Here is a 23,672-nt window from a genome sequence, read left to right on the forward strand (position 1 = left end):
TGGCTTCTTAGCGATGGTTATCAACTGTACCACAGAAATGGAAAGTAAATTACAGAAAATAGATGTGGTGGTAGCTGCAGAGATGTATTTGGGTATATGAGATTTGACTTTAGAAGAGTTACTGGCAGTGTTGAGGGGTGGTGTCCTGTCCTCACAGGCCGTTAGTATGGTGCAGGAGACGATGGGGTCAAAGTAGTGGAATGGGGTAGTGGGTTTTTAATGAGTAGATGTGTAGGGCTATTTTTAACTTTCTTAGAGGACCCGGACTAATTAAGATCATTTCATTTAATGTAGCTAGGCTGTGACTGGCCTCACACTCCAGTACTGTAGGTGGCGGTGTAGGCACCTACAATTTGGATGTGATCCGCCAACCAAATTCCAAAGACGAAATAAACGGAAGTAAACGTGGCCAAGAACAATTTTCACGTTTGCGTTTTTGTCATTTAGACATTTTAACAACCATGTAATTCAAAATATGACTCATTTAACTGCACAGCACTACATACTTACCCCATATAGTCTTTAATTCGCGTTGGAGACAGGACTTGGATGATAGATGTTAACGTTATCTAGGTAAGGCTAGCTAGCTGCTAACAATGGCTATGGTTTTTCACACTCAAATAGCCTCCATCATAGAGGTGCTAGCGAATGCAGCCGTGGCAGAGATCTGTAAACTCGTAGACGACGACTATGCAGTGTTTCGTTTGGAAATAACTCAAAGCCAGAAAGAAAACACAGCATTGCGGAGGAAACTACAGCTACTTGAACTGAAGGTGGCACGGGAGCGCGTCTTCGCCAGTCGTCCCAGTAGTGTCAAGATCCTCGAACGATTCAGAGGGATGGCAAGAGGTACATTTAGCAGAAGGCAGGGGCTGGAGGGGGTGTCTGTCGCCCGGTTCCCCTTTTCGCATGTGTGACTTTAGATGTGTTAACCAGAATTGGGTCTTGGTCAGTTTTGAGATGGTATGCAATAATTCTCCTGATTACTTAGCTAGCTAAGTTACAGTATCTTGCACAAAGACACTATCATATTCTAATGCATTTCCTATTGTTTACATTTAGTCATTTAGCAGATGCTTACTCATTGAAAACAATATGATGCATGGAACATAATCACTCAATATATAAATAGTATCTCCAGGGGTGTAGTGGTGCCTGGAGAAGTGGGTACACTCTAATTTTGCCCAAACGGCCCGCCCAGCGAAGGAAAGGTGCCCTTTGTGAAAAATGATGATAAACAGTGACATACACTCTGAATGACCTAAAATCATAAATCCCATATTGGTCTTTCACTGTCAGGCCAACCCAAGCTGTACTGTGCAGTAGGCTAATAGTAGGCCTACTATTGAAACCGATAAATGAGGCTGTCAACTGATTCAGAAATGACCAGGTTTCAGATTTCCCCCCCATTTTTTTTGCTCTCAAAGTCACACTTTTTTAAACAGGAAAACGACAATTGTATGTTCTAAGTCCATAACAATACTTGAACCACATCAGGAGACCACTTTCAAGGTCTGGGAAAAATCTAAGAAATGTATTATTTTTGTGTAGTTATCCTTTAATTCAAGTGTGCAGGCACCTAGCACTGTTTGGTTAGCTGTGTTTCTGTTGCACATGATATGGAGAATAAAGGGCCAGTGGATTGATGCAAATATTCATATCATTCTGACAGGTAGGCATAGCCTACTTTGTAGCTAGTTAACATTTAATACAGAAGGTTTTTGGGAAAGCCTATCATTAGCATTGCTATATTTTTCCTGTTCCTTAGTTGTTTGACACCTGGACATTTTATTTCATACTATGCTTCAAAGTAGCTTATAGACAAAATCCCACCATAGGTGGAGGTAATTATTTTTTATAAAGACTTACTCGTATGCGTTCTCCTGTTCTATTGGTTTTCTTTCAACTTTATTTAATTGTCTAGCAGCCAAAGGCATTATCCTAGTCATATTAGCAACACATAATAGTTGTTACATCGTTAAATCCCCCTCTTTCAGAATTTGTAATGGATATTTCCATTTCTGTCCATGAAACGGCTCAAATATGCAGCGCATTTTAGAACAGTGTTTTCCCACCATTACATATTGGAACATTCACGCATAGGCCTACCGCCGTGTGTACATTGCTGCGCCTAGAAGGTTAAGAAATAATAGTTTATCAACATTTTAAGCGAAACATTCTGATCTGTTCCATCAGCCTTACTAATTGACACGGCGTATACTTCCACTACACTACTTTGATACGTATCAGTGGGGATTAAGAAGTGAGTATATGCAAAGCCCACTGAAAAATACGTGGGTATACGCGGATACCCTCCACTACACCACTGAGTATATCAAGAAGTTATGCAAAGTGTTACCTTACATCCTTACCAATTCTACAGTGTCAAAACTGTCAAAAGTGTTCACTGATTGTACAAAACATTAGGAACACCTGATCTTTCCATGACATAGACTGACCAGGTGACTCCAGGTGAAGGCTATGATCCCTTATTGATGTCACTTGTTAAGTCCACTTCAATCATGAAGGATTTTTAAGCCTTGAGACAAATGTGTTCCATTCAGAGGGTAAATGGGCAAGACAAAAGATTGAAGTGCCTTTGAACGGGGTATGGTAGTAGGTGCCAGGGGCACCGGTTTGAGTGTGTCAAGAACTGCAACGCTGCTTGGTTTTTCAAGATCAACAGTTTCTCGTGTGTATCAAGAATGGTCCACCATCCAATGGACATCTAGCCAACTTGACACAACTGTGGGAAGCATTGGAGTCAACTGGGGCCAGCATCCCTGTGGAACGCTTTCGACACCTTGTAGAGTCCATGCATGCCCCGACGAGTAGAGGCTGTTATGAGGGCAAAAGGGGGTGCAACTCAGTATTAGGAAGGTGTTCCTAATGTTTTGTACACTCAGTGTATAATATAGCGTTGAGTATTTACAGTAGCTAACCTAACCACAACTTTTCCACCAATCACTCTCAGGTGAAGGACATCTCACTGGAGGCCACAGGAGCTTTGTGAAGCCAGCAGGACACAATACATGGAGAGATGACCAACCAATCACTGTTGATGAGGGGAGTGGAACCTCAACCCAGCACGTTATCGTGATAGAGGTTAGTGTAATAGTATTACATCCAGGGCCTAAAACATAATGTATTTGTATACTAGGCACTGTGGCAGGTAGATTTTTTTTTTTAGCCGGCAAAATATTTTTTGTGCCATTATAAATGTAATAAAACAGATGAGCATGCTTAGTAATGTTTCTAAAACAAGAAATGTATTACTAGTAAGTATTAATGTGGTATATTATTTGATTTAATGTAATATTATGTGACCAGAGTCTTCAGAGACAAAAATTTTTTGCAACCCTTGGTAACAGGGACACTGGAGTTGCCTGTGACAATCTCACTAGTAGAGACCGACCATGTCTCTTTTTGCAAGCAGTGGAAGCAAACTCAAACATTGAAAAGCAACCTAGCTAGTGAACAAAACAATGTAAATGGAAAAGAAACACGAGGACAAAGTCTCACTTTAGTAGACTTTCAAGTAAATTAGACCAACTTTTAAGGCTGACCAACCTTTAAACTTTTTGCTTCTAAAAACACATATTTCAGCACTTTACTCACAGCCCCCCAGACAGGCAGTGTTGCTTCACTGGGTGGGATAGCTATAACATTTTGATTTTGATTTATTTTTGCATTACCAGATATGAAACAAAACGGCAGAAATACTTTCAAAACAGCTACTGCAGCATGTATTTAGCTATAAATCACAACTCGCACTTGCGCCCATACTTGACTTAACTATTTTTATGAAATGCTCGCACTGTAGAGCCCTGAGTGTGACCACCCGCCAACGTGGCCGGTGAATTAGACATTCTTACCCGCCAATGTCAAAATCTACACGCATTTGGTGGGTGTTCATTTTAGACCCTGATTACATCAAAATTACAGTCAATCAAATGTGTCCCGTTTTATTTCAGAAAGGCTCCCCTCAGCTATTTACGTGCTTACATATACATCCTCACTTATCTGCCATAGGGAAGCTTGTGAGACTTCCCTAGGACACTGTTATCCAATTCTACTCATGTACCGAAAATGACCTCCTTTCTTCTTGTGTCAGTCTGAAGATGCAAGTCCTGGGGTCAAGCTGGAGAGGTCTGAAGGAGAGGAGGACCCACGACACAGTAGAGACATCCAGACTGGAGTGGCTGGAGTAGCACCCCCTGGAGCCACGGAGGATCCCACCACCGCCCCAGCACTGCCCAGGGCCCAATGCAGCATCACGGAGGTCAGTGGAACGCTGAACCCCGTCCTCAAGTCAGAGACAGACACTGAGACTTTAATGGGGCTGGAGCGACTGGGCTGTCCTCCTGCTCCCCTCTCAGAGTATTTACTTCACGGTAACCTGAGTCCGAGGACGGTTTTGTCCCATCAGAACTCAGGTGACGCGTTACAGACTGACAATGATCCGTCCTGTTCATACGCTACAGAGACAGAGATGGTAGCTGGTGACATGCCTGTGGGCTTAGATACACAGACTAATCCAATGAAAGCTGACTGGAACCAGTACAGTAGTAGTGTATACTCTGAAGGGTGCCTAGATAAGAAAGGGGAGGTTATAGTCGTAAATGACGTGACTGTGAAAGTGGAGGGCGACGCTCCTCTGACATGGAAAGCAGATGAGACTCACTTAGGAGAAGGACATTCACAGGGCAACACCAGTGACTTCTTAGACTACAGGGAAGGCTTAGAGACAAATCTAAATGTGACGACCCACTCACCTTTACACACACTCAGGGATCGCGACCCAGTGTCCACGTCGATGGCACCATCCAATTCACATGGCCACATCCTTTTCGATCAGGTATTGAACTTAGTGGTCCAAAGGGCCAAGGCTCAGGGAGGGCGAGCAACAACAGTCGGTAAAGAAAAGAGGTTCCTCTGCATGTTCTGTAACAAAGGCTTCAGCTGCCCCCAGAAGGTGGAGATCCACCAGAGGGTCCACACAGGGGAGAAACCCTTCAACTGTACCCAGTGTCACATGCGCTTCGCCCAGGCCTGCAACCTGAAGAGGCACGAGAGGGTCCACACAGGGGAAAAACCCTACAGCTGCCCCCATTGTGAGAAGAGGTTCTCCCACCAGCACCATCTGAAGATGCACCTGAAGGTCCATACGGGAGAAAGGACATTCGCCTGTACGCACTGTGGAAAGAGGTTCTCAGAGAGGAGCTACCTCAGGATTCACCAGCAGAAAAACCATTCCACTCTATAACATAGAAAGTAACCATTCCACTTGAAAGCTTCTGACATTTAGATCAACCGCTGAATTAAAGACAAATATGAATTTTCAGTGTTGTCAGCAGAAAAGATCCACAGATGCCTTTGGAATAACGAGAGTAACAGATTTCAGTGTTGAATATTTCTGGGTAGAATATTGCATCCAGACATTGTGTGATATATAAGGCATATACAGTTGAAATCGGAAGTTTACATACACCTTAGCTAAATACATTTAAACTCAGTTTTTCACAATTCCTGACATTTAATCCTAGTAAAAAGTCCCTGTCTTAGGTCAGTTAGGATCACCACTTTATTTTAAGAATGTGAAATGTCAGAATAATAGTAGAGAGAATTATTTATTTAAGCTTTTATTTCTTTCATCACATTCCCAGTGGGTCAGAAGTTTACATACACTCAATTAGTATTTGGTAGCATTGCCTTTAAATTGTTTAACTTGGGTCAAACGTTTCGGGTAGCCTTCCTCAAGCTTCCCACAATAAGTTGGGTGAATTTAGGCCCATTCCTCCTGACAGAGTTGGTGTAACTGAGTCAGGTTTGTAGGCCTCCTTGCCCGCACACGCTTTTTCAATTCTTCCCACAAATGTTCTATAGGATGAGGTCAGGGCTTTGTGATGACCACTCCAATACCTTGACTTTGTTGTCCTTAAGCCATTTTGCCACAACTTTGGAAGTATGCTTGGGGTCATTGTCCATTTGGAAGACCCATTTGCGACCAAGCTTTAACTTCCTGACTGATGTCTTGAGATGTTGCTTCAATATATCCACATAATTTTCCTTCCTCATGATGCCATCTATTTTGTGAAGTGCACCAGTTCCTCCTGCAGCAAAGCACCACCACAGCATGATGCTGCCACCCCCGTGCTTCACGGTTGGGATGGTGTTCTTTGGCTTGCAAGCCTTCCCCTTTTTCCTCCAAACATAACGATGGTCATTATGGCCAAATAGTTCTATTTTTGTTTCATCAGACCAGAGGACATTTCTCAAAAAAGTACGATCTTTGTCCCCATGTGCAGTTGAAAACCGTACTCTGGCTTTTTTATGGCGGTTTTGGAGCAGTGGCTTCTTCCTTGCTGAGTGGCCTTTCAGGTTATGTCGATATAGGACTCTTTTTACTGTGGATATAGATACTTTTGTACCTGTTTCCTCCAGCATCTTCTCAAGGTCCTTTGCTGCTGTTCTGGGATTGATTTGCACTTTTCGCACCAAAGTACGTTCATCTCTAGGAGACAGAATGCACCTTGAGCAGTATGACGGCTGCGTGGTCCCATGGTGTTTATACTTGCGCACTATTGTTTGGACAGATGAACGTGGTACCTTCAGGCATTTGGAAATTGCTCCCAAGGATGAAACAGACTTGTGGAGGTCTACCATTTTTTTTCCTGAGGTCTTGGCTGATTTCTTTTGATTTTCCCATGATGTCATGCAAAGTGGCACTGAGTTTGAAGGTAGGCCTTGAAATACATCCACAGGTACACCTCCAATTGACTCAAATGATGTCAATTAGCCTATCAGATGCTTCTAAAGCCATGACATAATCTTCTGGAATTTTCCAAGCTGTTTAAAGGCACAGTCAACTTGGTGTATGTAAACTTCTGACTCACTGGAATTGTGATACAGTGAATTATAAGTGAAATAATCTGTCTGTAAACAATTGTTGGAAAGATTACTTGCATCATGCACAAAGTGGATGTCCTAACTGACTTGCCAAAACTATAGTTTGTTAACAAGAAATGTGTGGAGTGGTTGAAAAACAAGTTTTAATGACTCCCGACTTCAACTGTATAAGCCTAAAAGGTCTGTTACATATTGTGTTTGTACTGTGTAGGCTATATGATGTTCACAAATGCCTATTTCTTTGCTTCCATTCAACTACTTACACTGACCAAAAATATAAAGGCAACATGCAACAATTTCAAAGATTTTACTGAGTTACAGTTCATATAAGGAAATCAGTCAATTTAAATAAATAAATTAGGCCCTAATCTATGGATTTCACATGACTGGGCAGGGGCGCAGCCATGGATGGGCCTGGGAGGGCATAGGCCCACCCACTGGTGGTCCTTGGCTGGCGTGGTTACACATGGTCTGCGACTGTGAGGCCGGTTGGCCGTACTGCCAAATTCTATAAAACGACGTTGGAGGTGGCTTATGGTAGAGAAATTAACATTCAATTCTCTGGCAACAACTTTGGTGGACATTCCTGCAGTCCGCATGCCAATCGCACTCTCCCTCAACTTGAGACATCTGTGGCATTATGTTGTGTGACAAACCTGCACATTTTAGAGTGGCCTTTTATTGTCCCCAGCACAAGGTGCACCTGTGTAATGATCATGCTGTTTAATCAGATTCTTGATATGCCACACCTGTCAGGTGGATAGATTATCTTGGCAAGGGAGAAATGCTCACTAACAGGGATGTAAACAAATTTGTGCACAAAATTTGAGACAAATAAGCTTTTTGTGCGTATGGAACATTTTGGGGATCTTTTATTTCAGCTCATGAAACATGGGACCAACACTTTACAAGTTGTGTTTATATTTTTGTTCAGTATATATGTGTGGTTTTCATATGGTGTATGTAATGTTTATTTTTAATAAACACAAAATGGGACTTTTCATTCTAAGACTTTCAATGAGGCTCTCTTTAGTATACATCATCACATCTGATCTCACCCTATTCTGCATACACCCAACAGCGCTTTATAACCATTATACACATACTAAATATACACTATCGTTCAAAAGTTTGGGGTCACTTAGAAATGTCCTTGTTTTTGAAAGAAAATATTTTTTTTGTCCATTAAAATAACATAAAATTGATCAGAAATACAGTGTAGACATTGTTAATGTTGTGAATGGCTATTGTAGCTGGAAATGGCTAATCTTTAATGGAATATCTACATAGGCGTAGAGAGGCCCATTCTCAGCAACCATCAGTCCTGTGTTCCAATGGCACGTTGTGTTTGCTAATCCAATTTTATCATTTTATAAGACTAATTGATCATTAGAAAACCCTTTTGCAATTATGTTAGCACAGCTGAACACGGTTGTGCTGATTAAAGAAGCAATAACACTGTCCTTCTTGAGACTAGTTGAGTATCTGGAGCATCAGCAATTGTGGGTTCGATTACAGGCTCAAAATGGCCAGAAACAAATAACTTTCTTCTGAAACTCGTCAGTCTATTCTTGTTCTGAGAAATGAAGGCTATTGCCAAGAAACTGAAGATCTCGTACAAACGCTGTGTACTACTCCCTTCACAGAACAGCGCAAACTGGCTCTAACCAGAATAGAAAGAGGAGTGGGAGGCCCCAGTGCACAACTGAGCAAGAGGACAAATACATTTGTGTCCAGTTTGAGAAACAGATGCCTCACAGGTCCTCAACTGGCAGCTTCATTAAATAGTACCCGCAAAACACCAGTCTCAACGTCAACAGTGAAGAGGCGACTCCAGGATGCTGACCTTCTAGGCAGAGTTGCAAAGAAAAAGCCATATCTCAGACTGGCCAATAAAAATAAAAGATTAAGATGGGCAAAATAACACAGACACTGGACAGAGGAAGATTGGAAAAAAGTGTCATGGACAGACAAATCGAAGTTTGAGGTGTTCGGATCACAAAAATAACATTTGTGAGACGCAGACCAAATGAAAAGATGCTGGAGGAGTGCTTGATGCAATCTGTCAAGCATGGTGGAGGCAGTGTGATGGTCTGGGGGTGCTTTGGTGGTGGTAAAGTGGAAGATTTGTACAGGGTAAAAGGGATCTTGAAGAAGGAAGGCTATCACTTCATTTTGCAACGCCATGCCATACCCTGTGGACGACGCTTGATTGGAGCCAATTTCCTCCTACAACAGGACAATGATCCAAAGCACAGCTCCAAACTGTGCAATAACTATTTAGGGAAGAAGCAGTCAGCTGGTATTCTGTCTATAATGGAGTGGCCAGCACAGTCAACGGATCTCAACCCTATTGAGCTGTTGTGGGAGCAGCTTGACCATATGGTACGTAAGAAGTGCCCATCAAGCCAATCCAACTTGTGGGAGGTGCTTCAGGAAGCATGGGGTGAAATCTCTTCAGATTACCTCAACAAATTGACAACTAGAATGCCAAAGGTCTACAAGGCTGTAATTGCTGCAAATGGAGGATTCTTTGACGAAAGCAAAGTTTGAAGGACACAATTATTATTTATGTTAAAAATCATTATTTCTAACCTTGTCAATGACTACATTTCCTATGCATTTTGCTATATTTCCTATTCAAACTCATATCATGTATGTTTTCATGGAAAACAAGGACATTTCTAAGTGACCCCAAACTTTTGAACGGGAGTGTACCTACACATAAAATAAAATGTTATTTGTCACATAACATGTGCTTCGTAAACAACAGGTGTAGACTAACAGTGAAATGCTTACTTACGGGCCCTTCCCAACAATGCAGAGAGAAAAATGTACATAGATATTAACATGAGGAATAAATTCACAATGAGTAGCGATAACTTTGGTATATACATGGGGTACCAGTACAGAGTCAATGTGCAGGGGTACGAGGTAATTGAGGTAGATATGTACATATACAGTGGGGGAAAAAAGTATTTAGTCAGCCACCAATTGTGCAAGTTCTCCCACTTAAAAAGATGAGAGAGGCCTGTAATTTTCATCATAGGTACACGTCAACTATGACAGACAGAATGAGAACAAAAATTCCAGAAAATCACATTGTAGGATTTTTTATGAATTTATTTGCAAATTATGGTGGAAAATAAGTATTTGGTCAATAACAAAAGTTTCTCAATACTTTGTTATATACCCTTTGTTGGCAATGACACAGGTCAAACGTTTTCTGTAAGTCTTCACAAGGTTTTCACACACTGTTGCTGGTATTTTGGCCCATTCCTCCATGCAGATCTCCTCTAGAGCAGTGATGTTTTGGGGCTGTCGCTGGGCAACACAGACTTTCAACTCCCTCCAAAGATTTTCTATGGGGTTGAGATCTGGAGACTGGCTAGGCCACTCCAGGACCTTGAAATGCTTCTTACGAAGCCACTCCTTCGTTGCCCGGGCGGTGTGTTTGGGATCATTGTCATGCTGAAAGACCCAGACATGTTTCATCTTCAATGCCCTTGCTGATGGAAGGAGATTTTCACTCAAAATCTCACGATACATGGCCCCATTCATTCTTTCCTTTACACGGATCAGTCGTCCTGGTCCCTTTGTAGAAAAACAGCCCCAAAGCATGATGTTTCCACCCCCATGCTTCACAGTAGGTATGGTGTTCTTTGGATGCAACTCAACATTCTTTGTCCTCCAAACACGACGAGTTGAGTTTTTACCAAAAAGTTCTATTTTGGTTTCATCTGACCATATGACATTCTCCCAATCCTCTTCTGGATCATCCAAATGCACTCTAGCAAACTTCAGACGGGCCTGGACATGTACTGGCTTAAGCAGGGGGACACGTCTTGCACTGCAGGATTTGAGTCCCTGGCGGCGTAGTGTGTTACTGATGGTAGGCTTTGTTACTTTGGTCCCAGCTCTCTGCAGGTCATTCACTAGGTCCCCCCGTGTGGTTCTGGGATTTTTGCTCACCGTTCTTGTGATCATTTTGACCCCACGGGGTGAGATCTTGTGTGGAGCCCCAGATCGAGGGAGATTATCAGTGGTCTTGTATGTCTTCCATTTCCTAATAATTGCTCTCACAGTTGATTTCTTCAAACCAAGCTGCTTACCTATTGCAGATTCAGACTTCCCAGCCTGGTGCAGGTCTACAATTTTGTTTCTGGTGTCCTTTAACAGCTCTTTGGTCTTGGCCATAGTGGAGTTTGGAGTGTGACTGTTTGAGGTTGTGGACAGGTGCCTTTTATACTGATAACAAGTTCAAACAGGTGCCATTAATACAGGTAACGAGTGGAGGACAGAGGAGCCTCTTAAAGAAGAAGTTACAGGTCTGTGAGAGCCAGAAATCTTGCTTGTTTGTAGGTGACCAAATACTTATTTTCCACCATAATTTGCAAATAAATTCATTAAAAATCCTACAATGTGATTTTCTGGATTTTTTTTCCTCCATTTATCTGTCATAGTTGACGTGTACCTATGATGAAAATTACAGGCCTCTCTCATCTTTTTAAGGTGGAGAACTTGCACAATTGGTGGCTGACTAAATACTTTTTTTCCCCACTGTATGTAGTAGTGATTGGGGGAAAATATTAAGTTACATATCGGGAGATTATCTTTGACAATATTGCAATATTTTTGCACTAGTTAGCTGTACCTGCACCAAAATGCCAGTATTCTTCCCTCAAAGCTTGTTCTCCATCTTCTTTTTAAATAGGGAGCCAATTTGATTTCAGCACTTTTATTTCCATGACTGATCAAAACTCGTTTTCTCGTGGCACTATCTTGTCCCTCTGCAGCAGACATATGGTGAGCAATATGTTTGGAAAATCGAATCGCAATAAAATCACAGTATCGAATCAAAATACATATAGAATCGTGAGAATTGCAATACATACAGTGCCTTACAAAAGTATTCATCCCCCTTTTATTTGGATTTCATGTAATGGACATACACGAAATAGTCCAAATTGGTGAAGTGAAATGAAAAAAATAACTTGTTTAAAAAAATTCAAATAAATAAATAACGGAAAAGTGGTGCATGCATATGTATTCACCCCTTTGCTATGAAGCCCCTGAATAAGATCTGGTGCAACCAATTACCTTCAGAAGTCACATTATTAGTTAAATAAAGTCCACCTGTGTGCAATCTGAGTGTCACATGATCTGTCACATGATCTCAGTAAATATACACCTGTTCTGAAAGGCCTGAGAGACTGCAACACCACTAAGCAAGGGGCACCACCAAGCAAGCGGCACCATGAAGACCACAGAGCTCTCCAAACAGGTCAGGGACAAAGTTGTGGAGAAGTACAGATCAGGGTTGGGTTATAAAAAAATATCCGAAACTTTGAACATCCCACGGAGCATCATTAAATCCATTATTTAAAAATTGAAAGAATATGGCACCACAACAAACCTGCCAAGAGAGGGCCGCCCACCAAAACTCACAGACCAGGCAAGGAGGGCATTAATCAGAGAGGCAACAAAGAGATCAAAGATAACCCTGAAGGTGCTGCAGAGCTCCACAGCAGAGATTGGAGTATCTGTCCATAGGACCACTTTAAGCCGTACACTCCACAAAGCTGGGCTTTACGGAAGAGTGGCCAGAAAAAAGCCATTGCTTAAAGAAAAAATAAGCAAACACGTTTGGTGTTCGCCAAAATGCATGTGGGAGACTCCCCAATCATATGGAAGAAGGTACTCTGGTCAGATGAGACTAAAATTGAGCTTTTTGGCCATCAAGGAAAACACTATGTCTGGCGCAAACCCAACACCTCTCATCACCCCGAGAACACCATCCCCATGGTGGTGGCAGCATCATGCTGTGGGGATGTTTTTCATCGGCAGGGACTGGGAAACTGGTCAGAATTGAAGGAATGATGGATGGCCCTAAATCATTTTACATTTTAGTCCTTTAGCAGACGCTCTTATCAAGAGCGACTTACAGTTAGTGAGTGCATACATTTTTTCATACTGGTCCCCCATACAGGGAAGTTCTTGAGGGAAACCTGTTTCAGTCTTCCAGAGATTTGAGACTTGGAGGGAGGTTCACCTTCCAGCAGGACAATGACCCTAAGCATACTGCTAAAGCAACACTTGAGTGGTTTAAGGGGAAACATTTAAATGTCTTGGAAAGGCCTAGTCAAAGCCCAGACCTCAATCCAATTGAGAATCTGTGGTATGACTTAAAGATTGCTGTACACCAGCGGAACCCATCCAACTTGAAGGCGCTGGAGCAGTTTTGCCTTGAAGAATGGACAAAACTCCCAGTGGCTAGATGTGCCAAGCTTATAGAGACATACCCCAAGAGACTTGCAGCTGTAATTGCTGCAAAAGATGGCTCTACAAAGTATTGACTTTGGGGGGGTGAATAGTTATGCACGCTCAAGTTTTCAGTTTTTTTGTCTTATTTCTTGTTTGTTTCCCTTTTTTTTTTTTTTTTTTGCATCTTCAAAGTGGTAGGCATATTGTGAAATCAAATGATACATACCCCAAAAAAATCCATTTTAATTCCAGGGGCGGTGAATACTTTCGCAAGCCACTGTATGTGATGAGTCGAAAGAGTTAGTGCAAAGGGGGGTCAATGCAGATAGTCCGGGCAGCTATTTGGTTAACTATTTAGCAGTCTTATGGCTTGGGGGTAGAAGCTGTTCAGGGTCCTGTTGGTTCCAGACTTGGTGCATCAGTACCACTTGCCATGCGGTAGCGGAGAGAACAGTCCTGGGTGGCTGGAGTCTGACCATTTTTAGGGCCTTCTTCTGACACCAACTGGTATAGAGGTCCTGGATGGCAGGGAGCTCGGCCCCAGTGATGTGATGGGCCGTACTCACTACCCTCTGTAGCGCCTTGCGGTTGAATGCCAAGCAATTGTAATACTAAGCGGTGATGCAGCCAGTCAAGATCCTCTCAATGGTGCAGCTGTATAACTTTTGGAGGATCTGAGGGCCCATTCCATATCTTTTCAGCCTCCTGAGGGGGAAAGGTGTTTTGGTGTGTGTGGACCATGTTAATTCCTTAGTGATGTGGACACCGATGAACTAGAAGCTCTCGACCCGCTCCACTACAGCCCGTCGTTGTGGATGGGGGCGTGCTCGGCCCTCCGTTTCCTGTAGTCCACGATCAGCTCCTTTGTCTTGCTGACGTTGAGGGAAAGGTTGTTGTCCTAGCACCACACTGCCAGTTTACTGACCTCCTTCCTATAGGCTGTCTCATCGTCGTCGGTGATCAGGCCTAACACCGTCGTGTCGTCAGCAGACTTAATGACGGTGTTGGAGTAGTTCGCACCCGCGCAGTCGTGGGTGAACAGGGAATATAAAATGGGACTAAGCACGCACCCCTGAGGGGCCCCCGTGTTGAGGGTCAGTGTGGCGGATGTGTTGTTGCCTACCCTCACCACCTGGGGACTGCCTGTCAGGAAGTTCAGGAGAGGGGAGGGTGTTCACATACCCACACACTAACAAAAATCTACTGTACACTTCAAAATAGTTTAGTCAGGTTTGTCTGATGGATTTTGACATAGCTGACTTATTTTTACCCACAACAATATTTATGTCCACCATGATGGGTTTAACAACAATGAAGTAATTCTGTAACTACAGTATAGGACTCAAATGTAGTGGGGATGGGTAAACACTCCATGTTTAAAGTGTGTTTATTATCTGTGTGTGTGTGTACGTACCTGAGGGAGTGTATGTCTGTGTAATCTGTATCACCTGTCTCTTCCAGGAGGAGGAGGGTCCAGAGCTGCTGCTGGTGAAGGAGGAGGGGTGTGATAAGGGTCTGGGGAACCCTGAGGGAAGCATGGTCATGGAGGACAACCAGACTACACCTCCTGAACCCACAGAGGAACCAGCTGAGCAGCAGAGGACCACACACAGTCTCACTGAGGTGAGCCCACTGAACTACTGTCTGAATGGTATTAGGTCAGGGTCCGCATCCACAAAGCCTCTGAGTACAAGTGCTGATCTATGATCAGTTTTGCTTTTTAGATCATAATGAATAAGACTATGTAGACAGGCAGGGACCTGATCTTCAATAAGCATTTCTACTCTGAGACTCTTTTCGGATACGGGCCCAGGTCTTGATTCATTTTGTCTTAAGTGTGGGACCATGCCTTTGAATTATCAAACCATTTTAAAGAGTGTCATGTAATCAAATCAACTAATTTGTTTGCATAATACTCATAGCAATCCTTCATTGCCCAATCAGAATATGCTCCATAGCAGGGTGCTCATGTCAGATTTCTTGTCCAACATCCTCTCACTCTGTATCTCTTACAGTCAGTAGACATGGAGGATGGGAAGCCTGATCTGCTGCTGGTCAAAGAGGAGACAATAGAAGACGGACCAGAGAGCATTGACCTGCTGAGTGGACTAAAGATGGGGGAGCAAGGTAAGGGAGAAATACATATAGCCTACACACAGTAATAGATCTTCAAGGGGAAGAGTGATGCGCCTGGCTATTATTCTATCTTCATTTATCAAATTTAATCAATACCACTTATGTTTACATACAAAAACACACATTATAATGTATGAACTTGACCAGGTAATTGACAGAAAAGTCACACTCGCGACTCCGGTTGAAAGACCTAACAAGGCCAATGAAATCCGTACCTCGCTGGAAGCCCCGCCTTCCACAGGTGATAAGCGTCAGGTGATTCATTCCTTCAGTTATTCTGCTCTTCACCTCGGTGTGAACAGGAAAGATTCACGCTACTAAAACAAACAGTTGAAAAACGACACTGTCTTTCGTTGCGCCAACTAAACTGTCCCATAGTGGTAGAGTGTGCTCACCCTCTGGACGTTGTGTGCTTTAGTTTGTATTTGTTCTCATACATTTCCTAATCACGAACAATTAGTTATTTGTCAATTTGCTGGAAGAAAATCTGTGAAATGGTTAAGAAAGCGACAGAGACGAAGATGGCTAAGCCAGTTTCAGTGTCACGATCATTCCCCCAGTCTTGCAGTTATAGTATTTCTCTGAAAGATACTCACGATTTATGTGTAGTTTGTCTCGGCTTGGAACACGCTCAGGCGGACCTCGCTCGAACACGCTCAGGCGGCCCTCGCCTGGGACTGAGGTGCAGGAAGCAGAGAGAGACTTGGGGCTTTGGTGGAACTAGCTTTCCAGCTAGGAGATAGTGAGCCGGCTGGTTCGTAATGATGCTGCATGGTGATGCCCCCTTCATGGATCTGGATGGAGGGGGCGGGGCTGGTGCACATGCCTCCAGTTGATAGCAAGCTAGCTGGCTACCTAGCCTGTTGGCTAACAAGGGTGTGGCTAATGCGGATCCTACGCTTCCTAACAAGCACTGTCGCTTTTCAGCTGCTCAGCTGGATAAGGTGTATCTTGCAGAGAGGGTGGCTGCCCGATCCCTGTCGTCTGTCACTATACTGCAGGTCTACCAGACAGAGTTGCTGCCGGAGCTGGACATGGCTTTTGCCGCAGGAGAGCCCCACGCAGAGCTCCTGGATGAGATTCGTGTTACGGCCGATACTGTGCATGTCCCGATGCACCACTCTGGCATTCGGGAAGAGCAGGGGAGCTACTGTGGTGGTACACTGTCATCTTTGGCTGATGCTTTCGCAGGTGATGGAGAGGGACAGACAAATGTACTTTGATGAGCCGATTTGTCCTACGGGGTTGTTCGGTTCGGCCCTGGAGGCCATGCAGGCCTGGTTCAAGACCAGAAAGAAGCAGGAAGAGGCGTTGCACGCTTTTCTCCCTCTGAGGTCCTTTGGGGATGCTGGGCCAGCTAAGCGGGCTGTCCCGGGGGCCCGGCCCAGCACCACGTCGGCACAAGCGCCGCACCGCTTCCAGGGGCGACATGGTCCTGCCACGGCGTGGGGAAGGTGACTTCAGGCAAACTTTTCCACCTAAACACATTGTTTCAACCCCATTGTTTGCAGGTTTCAAGAGTGTTGTGTATTCCACATTGCTAGCAACGTGCTTGGAAGCATCTCACCACCTAAACCGGTCAAGTCAGGTGTCCCCGATATGCCTTCCGGCACTGGCCCAGTTGAGGGATCCCCAGCTACTGTCGCAAGGGGTTCTCATGGGCCAGGTGTTGTCCTGCAAGGTGATCACAACAGACTCATTCCCCCCCAGGGGTGGGGGCGCGCTGTGCGAGGGTTACTCAATTCGGAAAGTACGGACAGTGTTACAGTGCCCGGCATATCAATTACCTGGAACTTCTGACGGTGTACTTGGCGCACAGGAGTGGAGACTAGGGCCAACGTAGATTTTTATGCATCGTCTATTTTACTCATTGAGGGACATGAGTGCCCCGTTGAAAATGATAGCTCTGGTGCACCGGTGGCCTCAAACCCTCCTTTACGCATTTCCGCCAGTGGTTCTGATTCAGCACACGTTGGAGAGGGTGCGCCAGGAGAGTTTATCATTGATTCTTGTGGCTCCCTGTTGGCCCAGGCAGCTTTGGTTCGCGGACATCATTTGCCTTTTAGGCGGGGACCGGTTGTCCGAGGTACACAGGCAGGTTTGGCACAGGAGACCGGATGTTTGGTTCCAATTGGCCTGGCCCCTGAGAGGGCCAATCTGATGGCTAGAGGTTTACCGCCAAATGTTATTGCTACCATTCAGTCTGCAAGGGCTGCCTCCACAACAGGGCTGTATGCGTATAAGTGGTAAGCATTTGAGCTCCGGGGCCAAGATAGAGGACTTGTTCCTTATCAGTGCTCTTTGAGGGACATCCTTATGTTCCTACAGGAGCTTTTTGAGCAGGGGCGAGCATTCTCCACGTTAAAAGGATACATGGCCGCTATCTCAGCGTGTCATGTGGGAATTGACGGAGCCTCACCGGGGGCCCACCACCTTATTGTGCGGTTCCTGAAAGGTGTACGTCGTCTCAGCCCGGTCTCTAAACCTATTGCGCCCATATGGGACTTGGCGCTGGTTTTGGAGGCACTATGTACGGCCCCCTTTATGCCTCTGGAGTCGTTGGATCTGAACATCCTCTCCTACAAAAGGTCCCTGCTCATGGCTTTGGCCTCAGCTAAAGTTGTTGGGGACCTCAACACGTTATCCGTACACCCTTCCTGTACTCAGTTCACCCTGTGCGACTAAGGTGACAATGCGGCCTTCGCCCTGAAAGTCATGTCCTACAAGTCCTTTAGCTTTTGAGCTATTTCCCTTTTCACGTCCTCCTTTTGCTTCTGAAGATCAACAGCGGTTCCGTGCCCTGTGTCCGGTGTGAGCTTTATGCTTGTAAATTGAACGGACCCGGGAGATCCGGTTATGTGACCAGCTTTTTGTATGTGTTGCTAATCCAGCTCGCGGCAGGGCGCTCTCTAAGCAGCGTCTCTCCCACTGAGTTGTGGAGGCTATCTCCCTGGTATATAGCGGCATGGGTTACCTAGCTGTGGCAGCTCCCACTTCACAAGGGGTCTGGCAGTGTATTGGGCATTGTTTAAAAGGTTGACTATAGGAGATATTTGTGCTGCGGTGAGTTGGGCATCACCACACATTTTTAGGTTTTAACGCTTGGATGTCACTGCTCCCAGTGTAGCCCACAATGTGCTTACGGCTGGGACAGGGGAAAGTCACTAGGCAGCGCGCAGTGTGTGCAATACCCAGACTGCCGCATCTGGCAGGGTCAGGCCTAGGCGGTCTGCCATGGGCCGTTTAATTTAGTATCCGTTAGGGTCGGCTTGGGGCGTGAATATATTTCCCCATAGTATGTTAAACCGAAGTGGACTGACTGAAAGGGAAGGTAATGTTATGACTATAATACTGTTCCCTGAAGGAGAGAAATGAGGTACAACATCTGTTTGGCCCCGCACCGCCCGTTCCTGAGCTCGGTGAAGAGCGGTATTAAATTGAAGGAATTCATCTGTTTCACTCCTTCAGGGAACATTAGTTATAGTCATAACGTTATGTTTTCTCTGCCATGTTTGTAAAGTCTATTTTGTTACCTCTTCCTGCAGGTGGTTGGCTGGAGGCTAACAGAGGAGACTGGGTGGCCATTTTGGATTCCCAGACCGGTGCAGCCAAGGGCCCAGGGGAGAACGTCACTGAGCAGGCCGGGACCAGAGGCGACATAGTCGAGGTCTGTGGATGGGACAGCGCCCTCAACTCTGGGCCTGGGATCAACACTGTTAACCACAACCAGAAACAGACGGTCGAACACAAAACCACAACTGAACTTAGTCTCCATGACAACAGACTGGCTGAGACCACGGCGGGGCGTAGAGTTGGTCTGCGGGGACGGGGAGGTGTCTGTATGCGGCTGGAGAGAACAGATACAGACTCCGCTAGCGATGCTCCGTCCTGCTCCTATAGTTGTGATTCAGAGAGACTGATGGCGCCTCAGGTTAACTCCCTTACAGGTGCTGCCTTCAGCCTGCCTTCTATAGGATCTATCAACTGGAACATGAACCCTGTGACAACACAGACACTCCCTGGCCTTCGTCCTCCTCACACTCTCCTAATGTTAAACCAGACCTCAGACAATGTCAGTGCCTCAACACTAAATGGCTACACAAGCCCATTGACAAATAACAGTAGTAGAGACGGAATCAGTAAAGAAAAGCGTTTCCCGTGTTTGTTCTGTGGGAAAGCTTTTAGTTTCCCCAAACAGGTGGAGATCCACCAGAGGATACACACGGGGGAGAAACCGTTTGGCTGCCACCTGTGCCGGGCCCGTTTCTCCCGATCGACCCACCTGAAGAGGCACCAGAGGGTCCACACAGGGGAGAAACCCTACAGCTGCCCCCAGTGTGAGAAGAGGTTTTCCCACCAGCACAATATGAAAGTGCACCTGAAGGTCCACACGGGAGAGGCCGTTCGCATGTACGCACTGCGGGAAGAGGTTCTCAGAGAGGAGCTACATCAGGATACACCAGCAGAAAATGCACACGGCCCATGTATAGAGTATAGTGACATGTAATGTAGTACTAGTTAGTTTGTCTAATGCCTGGTGACTGGGTTCATAGAAAGCCTGGGCCTGGGTCTAGCTTTCCTCAGCTACCTCAGTGTTACCCCACCAATACAGACAGGGTCAGGATGGGCGTTAAACACGAAAGTTACCTAGCCTATAACACAGCACACAATCCCAACAACACCCATAACAATGTCTAGAGGAGGGATCTCAAAGACTAACCACCTGAGGGTGGTTGCTCCTGCTTCACCCTCCTCTGGTGTCATTGGGTCACAACGTGGGAGGCTGAGCATTAGGATGGACGCCGACAAGCCGTACGGCTGCCCCACGTGTGGGAAGCGCTTTACTGAGGCGAACTATGTGAAGAAGCACCAGACCGTTCACACCAAGGAGAGGTCCTTCAAGTGCAAACTATGTTACAAGAGCTTCTCCTTCCTGACTAGCCTTATCAGACATAGGAGTGTCCACAATGGGGAGAAATCGTAGCAGTGTGGCTTGAGATGTACACAGGGGATTTCTGGGAGCCATTCTGTGGTGACATATTATAGTTATCATGTCTAGTGTTTTGGGGTAAGAGGGTAATTAACCACATACCCCTCATTAACCCTTCGTTAACTTGTCATTTGAAACAGGCTTAAAGAAATACCTGTTTTTAGAGAGATAGTAAACATATGCTAGAACAAAGACTGTTGAATAGTTACCTTACCAAAGTGATGTAGATGGAATAAAGTCATTCATTCTAGTATTTTCTGCTCTAGTCTTGCTAAGACACTGTTCTTTAAAAATAAAAATAAAAGTCTGGTCTCAGCTTGAAAGATACTGATCATAGGAGATTTGGGGCTCTATTTTAACAAACCTAATGGTAAATCTTAGCGAGGCCGTAGTAGTAGCGCTATAGGTGCAGGGGTGTGTCAAATATTTGTGTTATTTTCACAATTGGAATTATGGGTGCAGTAGCTGGCGCAAAAGGGCTGGGTTTTGATGAATAAACAAGATGTAGGTGTTGAGGCTTGACCAAAGTTGTCACTAATTACATAACCCAAAACCACAACAAAATTGGCTATATTGTAAAAATTCATGAAAACAAAAATGAGCTTTTTGGTCTTAATTTAAAGGTGCAATATGCAGAAATCATTCTGCCATTTCCTGGTTGCTAAAATTCTAATAGTTCACATAATTTCAGTTTATGTGCCAAAACAAGCAGTGTAGAGAATCATTGTACCATCTAAACCGCTGTGAAATATATTTTCAATAACCCGAAATATTGTATTTTCAGCTGTTTGAAGCTGGTGTATGAAACCGAAAGTAAAACACAAAAACGAAACTTAAGAACAGGAAGCATAGAAATAGTGTACATAGAACAGATCTACAGCTTCTTAGACTTGCTTTCAATGTGAATGACATCTATAGCTCATATTTCTATGTGAATTTGGTGGGGTCCCACAAAAAATAACAAATAAATAAATGAAAAGTTACATATTGCAGCTTTAAGGTTAGGCAAAAGGTTAGCAGTGTGGTTAAGGTTAGAGTTAGGTTTAAAATCAGATTTTAAGAAGATACATTGTAGAAATAGGAAGGGTTTATGACTTTGGGGCTGTGGTAAGTAGTGACGATCCTTGACCCCTCACTGGCCAATCGGAACGTGCTCCATGGCTAAATATGTGGTTGCTTCAAGTTGTGTATTTATGGTCTTTCATGTATTGCATTCTCATCAACTCCAATTCGAACGTTAGTCCGTTATAGCCTAGTTTGTTAAATAGCCTACAGAAACAAAATAATTCAATGTAGGCCTATCACATATTTGCTAAATATGTTTAACATGTTTGCAGTCCACATTGTTCTAAGTAATTGCATGGCTTCAATATGGAAATATATTGTTAAACATAGCATTCGCACTGAAATGCATTCATTATGTCTGAGCCATGGACATGCCAATTGTTGTCAATAAGCAAGTTTAAATTCACTAGGTTATTGATAAGACCTAAAAAGACGGTGAATAATTTGAATACAATTCTAATAAAATGAAACAACAACTTGTTTTAAATAGGCTATCTCTAATTGGTTACAGACACCAGAATTGCTCACCAGAAGAAGACCCTCGATATTTACTGGAAAGGAGCATCAAGCTCATCACCTTGCACATTCACCACTCTGTGAAATTCATCATAATTTATTTAATCTGTAGACTAATAAGCAGTGGTGTAAAGTATTTAAGTAAAAATACTTTAAAGTACTACTTAAGTAGTTTTGGGGGGTATCTATACTTTACTATTTATATTTTTGACTACTTTTACTTCACTACATTCCTAAAAAAAATAACATACTTTTTTCTTAGTATGAAAAAAAATAATGTATGCACTCACTAACTGTAAGTCGCTCTGGATAAGATCTAAAATGTAAATGTAATACTTGACACCCAAAAGTCTCCTTACATTTTGAATGCTTAGCAGGACAAGAAAATTGTCCAATTCACGCACTTATCAAGAGAACATCCCTGGTCATGCTAAACAAACATGCTTCCTTTGTAAATTATGTCTGAGTGTTGGAGTGTGCCCCTGGCTATTTGTACATTACAAAAAAAAAAAAAAAAATGGTGCTGTCTGGTTTGCTTAATGTAAAGAATTTGAAATCATTTGGACTTTTACTTTTGATACTTAAGTATATTTTAGCAATTACATTTTGATACTTGAAGTGTATGTAAAACCAAATACTTTTATAATTTTACTCAAGTAGAATTTTACTGGGTGACTTTCACTTTTAGTTTAGTAATTTTCTATTAAGGTATCTTTACTTTTACTCAAGTATGACAATTGGGTACTTTTTCCACCACTGCTAATAAACTGCATGCTTTCCCGAGTCGTAGTGGGAGGACAACACAATATATCATCGCATGACTCCAAGTTTACTTCGATATGATTGTTATTATATCAATATGTATTTCCACTGCTATTTCTCGCATCATTTATTTTACTGACACAAAAAGATCCCACCATGTCGAACGAACAAATTGTCTGTCGGCATTAATAAAAGTGTACCGGCATTTCATGTTTCCATCAGCCCAGTCGCTGCTTTTTTAATGCATCAGGTAATTCATCCGCATGAAATGGTTGGATGGAAACGTGGTTACTGACTAATTTCTCTGAACAGGGGGAAAAAAACATCAGCAAATTCACTAATACATTACATAGGATGAAGAAACAATACTCTGTGCGGCAACTCAGAGAACTGATAATGTATACCTACCTGGTCTCAGAGCATTTTGTATTATTCTGTACGTAAATCCGAGACACTCCATTTAGTATGATATGTTACGTTTGGTATGGTTACATAAAACAGATGGTTACTTAAGGCAATATAACGCGAACATCTAGCAACCCAACGGTTGAGAAATCGAACCTCATCACGGACAACTTTTGCATTTTAGCTAATTAGAAACTTTTCAACTACTTACTATTTTTTTGCTACTTTGCAACTACTTACATTTTAGTCATTTAGCAGACGCTCTTATCCAGAGCGACTTACAGGAGCAATTAGGGTTACGTGCCTTGCTCAAGGGCACATCGACAGATTTTTCAACCTAGTCGGCTCGGGGATTAGAACCAGCGACCTTTCGGTTACTGGCACAACGCTCTTAACCACTAAGCCACCTGCCGCCCTTAACCACTAAGCCACCTACTTAGCATGTTAGCTAACCCTTCCCCTAACCCTTAACCCCTAACATTTTAACCTAACTCCTAAACTTAACCCTAACCCCTAACCTAGCTAACATTAGTGAGCTACCTCACGTTAGCACCTAGCTAGAATTCGTAACATACTGTATCATACATTTTGAAAATTCGTAACATATTGTACATTTAGAAAATTC

At 43.7% G+C, this 23,672-nt stretch overlaps 1 pseudogene across 1 annotated transcript; it reads left to right on the top strand.

The window, feature by feature from the left end:
• Nucleotides 1-422: 422 nt before the first annotated feature.
• On the top strand, nucleotides 423-20,512 carry LOC311110280 (annotated as a pseudogene). The gene is made up of 6 exons (XR_014615814.1): nucleotides 423-849; nucleotides 2,975-3,105; nucleotides 4,115-4,282; nucleotides 14,635-14,796; nucleotides 15,189-15,300; nucleotides 18,855-20,512. The product of XR_014615814.1 is annotated as an uncharacterized misc_RNA (transcript).
• The last annotated feature ends 3,160 nt before the right edge of the window (nucleotides 20,513-23,672 follow it).

The sequence above is a fragment of the Coregonus lavaretus genome (genome assembly GCF_964263955.1).
Source record: "Coregonus lavaretus genome assembly, contig: SUPER_35_unloc_3, whole genome shotgun sequence".
In the NCBI taxonomy this organism is placed as follows: Eukaryota; Metazoa; Chordata; class Actinopteri; order Salmoniformes; family Salmonidae; genus Coregonus; species Coregonus lavaretus.